The sequence below is a fragment of the Bubalus kerabau genome, chromosome 12 (assembly GCF_029407905.1).
Source record: "Bubalus kerabau isolate K-KA32 ecotype Philippines breed swamp buffalo chromosome 12, PCC_UOA_SB_1v2, whole genome shotgun sequence".
NCBI lineage: Eukaryota > Metazoa > Chordata > Mammalia > Artiodactyla > Bovidae > Bubalus > Bubalus kerabau.
Genome location: NC_073635.1, coordinates 75,591,631 through 75,600,983, shown reverse-complemented (window position 1 = coordinate 75,600,983; position 9,353 = coordinate 75,591,631).

The window sequence follows — 9,353 nt, the reverse complement described above, 5'->3', positions numbered from 1 at the left end:
CAGCATTTTCACCAGAACCAGATCCCCTACAACTGTGACAGGGAGGAAAATGTACCTTTGTTGGCCCCTGACCTCCATGTCACCAGCAGCCCCTCCCAATGTACTGCAGGTCTTTGGTCTGTTCTTATCTCTCCTCAAAGTGAAAATAAAAGTATTAGTCACTCAGTCATATCCTATTCTTTGTGACCCCATGGACTGTAGCCTGCCAGGCTTCTCTGTCCATGGATTCTCCAGGAAAGAATACTGGAGTGAGTAGTCATTACCTTTTCCAAGGGATCTTCCCAATCCCAGGGATGAAACCCAGGTCTCCCACATTGCAGGCAGATTCTTAACCATCTGAAACACAGGGAAACCCTCAAACTCGAATTTATTATCTGACTCCATTTGTTGGGTGGAAAATTATCTCATTAGCTTATTGCATAATAATGACAAAAGAAAAGCAGTGGTATCAAGATAAGACTTATGCTCTTTATCCATTGTTTCAAAGGGAAGAAATAAATCATTCCAGAAACTGCCCTCATGTAAAATTCCAAAGAAAAAATGAAAGAAAGTGAAAGTGGCTCAGTCATGTCCCGCTCTTTGAGACTCCATGGATATAGTCCATTGAATTCTCTAGACCAGAGGACTGGAGTGGGTAGCCTTTCCCTTCTCCAGGGGATCTTCCCAACCCAGGATTGAACCCAGGTCTCCCGCATTGCAGGTGGATACTTTACCAACTGAGCCACCGGGGAAGCCCAAGTGCAGTATTAAACCAATGGCTTGTGATAATTTAGAAAAGGAAGCAGTCATAATTGGTACAACCTCTTGGGTTCAGTAAATAAAGAATTGTAATGCTGAATTAAATGCATATGCTTATAAAGGCTGATGGATCTGAAGAAAACTGTAGTGAAATACTAGCATTACGATTTTGGCAGGCAACTGTCAGTTTCTTAAGATGTTCTTGAGATATAGTAATGAGTATGAGTATATATATCCATCAGTTCAATTAAGTTCAGGTCAGTGACTCAGTCATGTCCGACTTTTTGCGACCCTATGAATCGCAGCACGCCAGGGCTCCCTATCCATAATCAACTCCCGGAGTTTACTCAGACTCACGTCCATCGAGTCAGTGATGCCATCAGCCATCTAATCCTCTGTTGTCCCCTTATACTTCTGCCCCCAATCCCTCCCAGCATCACAGTCTTTTCCAATGAGTCATCTTCGCATGAGGTGGCCAAAGTACTGGAGGTTCAGCTTTAGCATCATTCCTTCCAAAGATCCCAGGGCTGATCTCCTTCAGAATGTACTTGTTGGATCTCCTTGCAGTCCAAGGGACTCTCAAGAGTCTTCTCCAACACCACAGTTCAAAAGCATCAATTCTTCGGCACTCAGCCTTCTTCACAGTCCACCGCTCGCATCCATACATGACCCCTGGAAAAACCATAGCCTTAACTAGATGGACCTTGTTGGCAAAGTTATGTCTCTGCTTTTGAATATGCTATCTAGGTTGGTCATAACTTTTCTTGCAAGGAGTAAGTGTCTTTTAATTTCATGGCTGCAGTCACCATCTGCAGTGATTTTGGAGCCCCCCCCCACAAAATAAAGTCTGATACTGTTTCCACTGTTTCCCCATCTATTTCCCATGAAGTGATGGGACCAGATGCCATGATCTTCGTTTTCTGAATGTTGAGCTTTAAGCCAACTTTTTCACTCTCCTCTTTCACTTTCATCAAGAGGCTTTGTAGTTCCTCTTCACTTTCTGCCATAAGGGTGGTGTCATATGCATATCTGAGGTTATTGATGTTTCTCCTGGCAATCTTGATTCCAGCTTTTGCTCCTTCCAGCCCAGCGTTTCTCATGATGTACCCTGCATGGAAGTTAAATAAGCAGGGTGACAATATACAGCCTTGACATACTCCTTTTCCTATTTGGAACCAGTCTGGTTGTCCATGTCCAGTTCTAGCTGTTGCTTCCTGACCTGCATACAGGTTTCTCAAGAGGCAGGTCAGGTGGTCTAGTATTCCCATCTCTTTCAGAATTTTCCACACTTTATTGTGATCCACACAGTCAAAGGCTTTGGCATAGTCAATAAAGCAGAAATAGATGTTTTTTTCTGGAAGTCTCTTGCTTTTTCCATGATCCAGCAGATGTTGGCAATTTGATCTCTGGTTCCTCTGCCTTTTCTAAAACCAACTTGAACATCAGGAAGTTCACGGTTCACATATTGCTGAAGCCTGGCTTGGAGAATTTTGAGCTTTACTTTAATAGCATGTGAGATGAGTACAATTTTGTGGTAGTTAGAGGATTCTTTGGCATTGCCTTTCTTTGGGATTGGAATGAAAACTGACTTTAACCAGTCCTGTGGCCACTGCTGAATTTTCCAAATTTGCTGGCATATTGAGTGCAGCACTTTCACAACATCATCTTGCAGGATTTGGAATAGCTCAACTGGAATTCCATCACCTCCACTAGCTTTGTCCATAGTGATGCTTTCTAAGGCCCACTTGACTTCACATTCCAGGATGTCTGACTCTAGGCCAGTGACCACACCATCGTGATTATCTGGGTTGTGAAGATCTTTTTTGTACAGTTCTTCTGTGTATTCTTGCCACCTCTTCTTAATATCTTCTGCTTCTGTTAGGTCCATACCATTTCTGTCCTTTATCGAGCCCATGTTTGCATGAAATGTTCCTTTGGTATCTCTGATTTTCTTGAAGAGATCCCTAGTCTTTCCCATTCTGTTGTTTTCCTCTATTTCTTTGCATTGATCGCTGAAGAAGGCTTTCTTATCTCTTCTTGCTATTCTTTGGAACTCTGCATTCAGATGTTTATATCTTTCCTTTTCTCCTTTACTTTTCCCTTCTCTTCTTTTCACAGCTATTTGTAAGGCCTCCTCAGACAGCCATTTTGCTTTTTTGCATTTCTTTTCTATGGGAATGGTCTTGATCCCTGTTTCCTGTACAATGTCATGAACCTCATTCCATAGTTCATCAGGCACTCTCTCTATCAGATCTAGGCCCTTGATTCTATTTCTCACTTCCACTGTATAATCATAAGGGATTTGATTTAGGTCATACCTGAATGGTCTGGTGGTTTTCCCTACTTTCTTCAATTTAAGTCTGAATTTGGCAATAAGGAGTTCATGGTCTGAGCCACAGTCAGCTCCCGGTCTTGTTTTTGTTGACTGTATAGAGCTTCTCCATCTTTGGCTGCAAAGAATATAATCAATCTGATTTCGGTGTTGACCATCTGGGGATGTCCATCTATAGAGTCTTCTCTTATGTTGTTGGAAGAGGGCGTTTGTTATGACCAGTGCATTTTCTTGGCAAAACTCTATTAGTCTTTGCCCTGCTTCATTCTGTATTCCAAGGCCAAATTTGCCTGTTACTCCAGGTGTTTCTTGACTTCCTACTTTTGCATTCCAGTCCCCTATAATGAAAAGGACATCTTTTTTGGGTGTTAGTTCTAAAAGGTTTTGTAGGTCTTCATAGAACCGTTCAACTTCAGCTTCTTCAGCATTACTGGTTGGGACATAGACTTGGATTACTGTGATATTGAATGGTTTGCCTTGGAAACGAACAGATAGCATTCTGTCGTTTTTGAGATTGCATCCAAGTACTGCATTTCAGACTCTTTTGTTGACCATGATGGCCACTCCATTTCTTCTGAGGGATTCCTGCCCGCAGTAGTAGATATAATGGTCATCTGAGTTAAATTCACCCATTCCAGTCCATTTGAGTTCGCTGATTCCTAGAATGTCGACATTCACTCTTGCCATCTCTTGTTTGACCACTTCCATTTGCCTTGATTCATAGACCTGACATTCCAGGTTCCTATGCATTATTGCTCTTCACAGCATTGGACCTTGCTTCTATCACCAGTCACATCCCCAGCTGGGTATTGTTTTTACTTTGTCTCCATCCCTTCATTCTTCTGGAGTTATTTCTCCACTGATCTCCAGTAGCATATTGGGCACCTACTGACCTGGGGAGTTTCTCTTTCAGTATCCTATCATTTTGCCTTTTTATACCTTCCTGGGGTTCTCAAGGCAAGAATACTGAAGTGGTTTGCCATTCCCTTCTCCAGTGGACCACATTCTGCCATATCTCTCCACCATGACCCACCCGTCTTGGGTTGTCCCATGGGCATGGCTTAGTTTCATTGAGGTAGACAAGGCTGTGGTCCTAGTGTGATTAGATTGACTAGTTTTCTGTGAGTATGGTTTCAGTGTGTTTGCCTTCTGATGCCCTCTTGCAACACCTACCGTCTTACTTGGGTTTCTCTTACCTTGGGCGTGGGGTATCTCTTTATGGCTGCTCCAGCAAAGTGCAGCCATTGCTCCTTACCTTGGATGAGGAGTATCTCCTCACTGCTGCCCTTCCTGACCTTCAATGTGGGATAGCTCCTCTAGGCCTTTCTGCGCCCACGCAGCCACTGCTCCTTGGATGTGGGGTTGGTCCTTCCCGCCTCCGCCCCTGGCCTCAGTCGAGCGGTTGCTCCTCCCCGCCACTGCCCTTGGCCTTGGGCTTAGGGGCGTGTGGTAGCTCCTCCTGCCCGTGGCCCCTGGCCTTGGGCTTGAGGCATGGGGTATCTCCTCCCGACCGTGGCCCCTGACCTTGGACGCAGGGTAACTCCTCTCGTCGCTGCCCCTGGCCTCGGGCGTGGGTTGCTCCTCCTGGCCGCTGCCCCTGGCCTCTGGCTTAGGGGCATGGGGTAGCTCCTCCCAGCCACTGCCGCTGACCTTGGACACGGGGTAACTCCTCTCGTCGCCACCCCTGACCTCTGACTCTGGGTATCTCCTCTCAGCCGCCCTCCCTGACCTCGGATGCGGGGTAGCTCCTCTTGGCCGTTCTTGCACCGTCACAGTCTTGTGCTCTTGGCTGCTGCCCCTGACCTCGGACGTGGGGTAACTCCTCTTGGCTGCCGCCCTTCGGGCATGGGGTCCTCCTGGCTTCTGCCCCTGACCTCGGACGTGGGGTGGCTCCTCTCGGCCATGCTATGCCGCACCCGTCGCAACTGCCTGCGCTATGGCAAAAAGTCTGACACTGTTTCCACTGTTTCCCCATCTATTTCCCATGAAGTGATGGGACCAGATGCCATGATCTTCGTTTTCTGAATGTTGAGCTTTAAGCCAACTTTTTCACTCTCCTCTTTCACTTTCATCAAGAGACTTTGTAGTTCCTCTTCACTTTCTGCCATAAGGGTGGTGTCATATGCATATCTGAGGTTATTCATATTTCTCCCCGCAATCTTGATTCCAGCTTGTGCTTCTTCCAGCCCAACGTTTCTCATGATGTACTCTGCATAGAAGTTAAATAAACAGGGTGACAATATACAGCCTTGACATACTCCTTTTCCTATTTGGAACCAGTCTGTTTGTCCATGTCCAGTTCTAGCTGTTGCTTCCTGACCTGCATACAGGTTTCTCAAGAGGCAGGTCAGGTGGTCTAGTATTCCCATCTCTTTCAGAATTTTCCACAGTTTATTGTGATCCACACAGTCAAAGGCTTTGGCATAGTCAATAAAGCAGAAATAGATGCTTTTCTGGAACTCTTTTGCTTTTTCCATGATCCAGCAGATGTTGGCAATTTGGTCTCTGGTTCCTCTGCCTTTTCTAAAACCAGCTTGAACATCAGGAAGTTCAGGGTTCACGTATTGCTGAAGCCTGGCTTGGAGAATTTTGAGCATTACTTTACTCGTGTGTGAGATGAATGCATTTGTGTGGTAGTTTGAACATTCTTTATCATTGCCTTTCTTTGAGATTGGAATGAAAACTGACCTTTTCCAGTCCTCTGGCCACTGCTGAGTTTTCCAAATTTGCTGGCATGTTGAGTGCAGCACTTTCACAGCATCATCTTTTAGGATTTGAAATAGCTCAACTGGAATTCCATCACCTCCACTAGCTTTGTTCGTAGTGATGTTTCCTAAGGCTCTCTTGATTTCACATTCCAGGATGTCTGGCTCTAGGTCAGTGATCACACCATTGTGATTATCTGGGTTGTGAAGATCTTTTTTGTACAGTTCTTCTATGTATTCTTGCCACCTCTTCTTAATATCTTCTGCTTCTGTTAGGTCCATACCATTTCTGTCCTTTATTATACTTATCTTTGCATGAAATATTCCCTTGGTATCTCTGATTTTCTTGAAGAGATCCCTAGTCTTTCCCATTCTATTGTTTTCCTCTATTTCCTTGCATTGATGGCTGAGGGAGGCTTTCTTATCTCTCCTTGCTATTCCTTGGAACTCGGCATTCAAATGGGTATATCTTTCCTTTTCTCCTTTGCTTTTCACATCTCTTCATTTCACAGCTATTTGTAAGGCGTCCCAAGACAGCCATTTTGCCTTTTTTAAAAAACTATATTTGGAGGCTAGTTACTCTACAGTATTGGAGTGTTTTTCTAGGTGATAGTCTTGATCCCTGTCTCCTGTACAATGTCATGAACATCTGTTCTTAGGTCAGGCATCCTGTCTATCAGATCTAGTCCCTTAAATCTATTTCTCACTTCCACTGTATAATCATAAGGGATTTGATCTAGGTCATACCTGAATGATCTAGTGGTTTTCCCCACTTTCTTCAATTTATGTCTGAATTGGGCAATAAGGAGTTCATGATCTGAGCCACAGTCTGTTCCTGGTCCTGTTTTTGCCGAGTGTATGGAACTTCTCAATTTGAAGGAAGGATGTAGCTGGTTCTCATCCGCTCCCTAGTTGGAAGACACATATTTCATCCTCCTCTATGGCATTCTCTCACCCTGGCTGTAGACTCCATAAGCCTGCTGTCTCCCTCTTTCTGAATGTTTTAGACCCCAAGTGGGAAATTGGGGTTTTTTACTTCACTCATAACACAGGTTTATGGCATGGGAGTCTCCTCTACAAAGCTGATAACGCTGCTGGCTTCTAGCAGGAGGTAAGGCATGAACCATACTTGAAGGGGTTTCTATCATATCCTGTGTCCCTTCAACTTTGGGGATGGTCATCACCAGGAACAGGCCTCTCCAGCTCTCTGCCTCTCATTCCCAGACCTTTGTTCACCTCTGACTTGGGTTTTGATCTCTCTTCTGTGGAGGAAATCTTGGTTGGCTGTTTTCTTGCCAACTGTGCTCTTTATACCAGCACCAGTGCTCCTTAGCTATAACCTCAAGAATTCCATGTTCATTCCTTTTACACAAACATTCACACCACAGCAAGGGACAGTCAATTTAATACTCTGGTAAAATAGTTTGCTGTCATTCTTTCTACTTATTGATTTTCTCTTCTGTGCTATGAACTGCAGTAAGCACTTTCACATCAACAATAACTCCATGAAATTGATATTACTTTTCAGTTCCCAATTTACAGATGAGAAATTTCATTCAGAGAATAGAATTATCAACTGGAGTTTGGAAGAGTGCCCCTGTTAGGAGATGGCCTCCCTTATTTATCTGATAAATCTGCTGGGAACCTAAGAGTTTCATTTTTGGAGGAATCAGGTAGAAAGAAAAGACATGTTTTAATTATACTTACAAAGGTCTAATTTTCCAAATTGTTTTTGTTGTTGTTGTTATTTTTAAAATAAATTTATTTTAATTGGAGGTTAATTACTTTACAATATTGTATTGGTTTTGCCATACATCAACATGAATCCACCACAGGTATACACGTGTTCCCCATCCTTAACCCGCTTCCCTCCTCCCTCCCCATACCAACCCTCTGGGTTGTCTCAGTGCACCAGCCCCAAGCAACCATTACCATGCATTGAACTTGGACTGGCGATTCATTTCATATATGATATTATACATGTTTCAATGCCTTTCTCCCAAATCATCCCACCCTCTCCCTCTCCCACAGAGTCCAAAAGACTGTTATATACATCTGTGTCTCTTTTGCTGTCTCACATACAGGGTTATCATTACCATCTTTCTAAATTCCATTTATATGCGTTAGTATACTGTATTGGTGTTTTTCTTTCTGGCTTACTTCACTCTGTATAATAGGCTCCCATTTCATCCACCTCATTAGAACTGATTCAAATGTATTCTTTTTAATGGCTGAGTAATACTCCATTGTGTATATGTTCCACAGCTTTCTTATCCATTCATCTGTTGATGGACATCTAGGTTGCTTCTATGTCCTGGCTATTATAAACTGTGCTGCGGTGAACATTGGGGTACACATGTCTCTTTCAATCCTGGTTTCCTCGGTGTGTATGCCCAGAAGTGGGATTTATGGGTCATAAGGCAGTTCTATGTCCAGTTTTTTAAGGAATCTCCACACTGTTCTCCATAGTGGCTGTACTAGTTTGCATTCCCACCAACAGTGTAAGAGGGTCCCTTTAAGTCATCATTATCTTGAAAGGAAGGGTTTCCTTGTATCTGGAAAATGCTAGCTAAAACCAGTAATATTTTAGACAAAAATCATAAAAAAAATTATAACCATATTCACAAGTTCACTCAGCAACTAGTCCTTTTTGTTAACAGTTTTATGAGCCCATCAGGCTTTCTGTTAGAATTATATAATTCCTTACAAAGTTTAGCAGCAAGGTCTGAAATTTATCAGAAACCTGTATTTGTCAAAAGTCCTTCCTATGAATCTTCTTGAAGATGAAGCACTTTGTAATACTATCTGAGTACAAAAATAACAACCTGTAAATGATAGAAGATCTTTCCATAAGTGTGCGTGCTATACAAGTTAATAAACTGTATTTCTCTTGTTCATCTGTCTTACATCGTTTGAATCTCCAAGGCCCCGGCCAGAGAGCCTAGAAGAGTAAAAGAAACTTTCCTCTCCCCTACACCATAAAATATACATAATGTAAAATGAACCATTTCCACCATTTTTTAAAATGTACTGCTCTATGGCATTAGTTATATTCACATTGTTGTGAATCCATCTCTAGAACATCTACATCTTCCCTTTAGATTTTATTAGGTTTGTCATAGCTTTCCTTCCAGATTGCAAGCATCTTTTAATTTCATGGCTGCAGTCACTGTCTGCAGTGATTTTGGAGCCCAAGAAATTAAAATCTCACTGCTTCTACTTTTTCCCCATCTATTTGCCATGAAATGATGGGACCAGATACCACGATCTTAGCTTTTTGATTGTTGAGCATTAAGCCAGCTTTTTCACTCTTGTCTTTCACCCTCATCAAGAGACTCTTTAGTTACTCTTTGCTTAGTGCCTCCAGAGTGGTATCATCATCAGTTCAGTTCAGTTGCTCAGTCGTGTGTGACTCTCTGTGACTCCATGGACTGCAGCCACTAGGCTTCAACTGCATATCTGAAGTTACTGATATTTCTCCTGGCAATCTTGATTCCAGTTTGTGCTTTATCTAATCTGGCACCTTGCATGATGCTCTGCATATAAGTTAAATAAGCAGAGTGACATTATACAGCCTT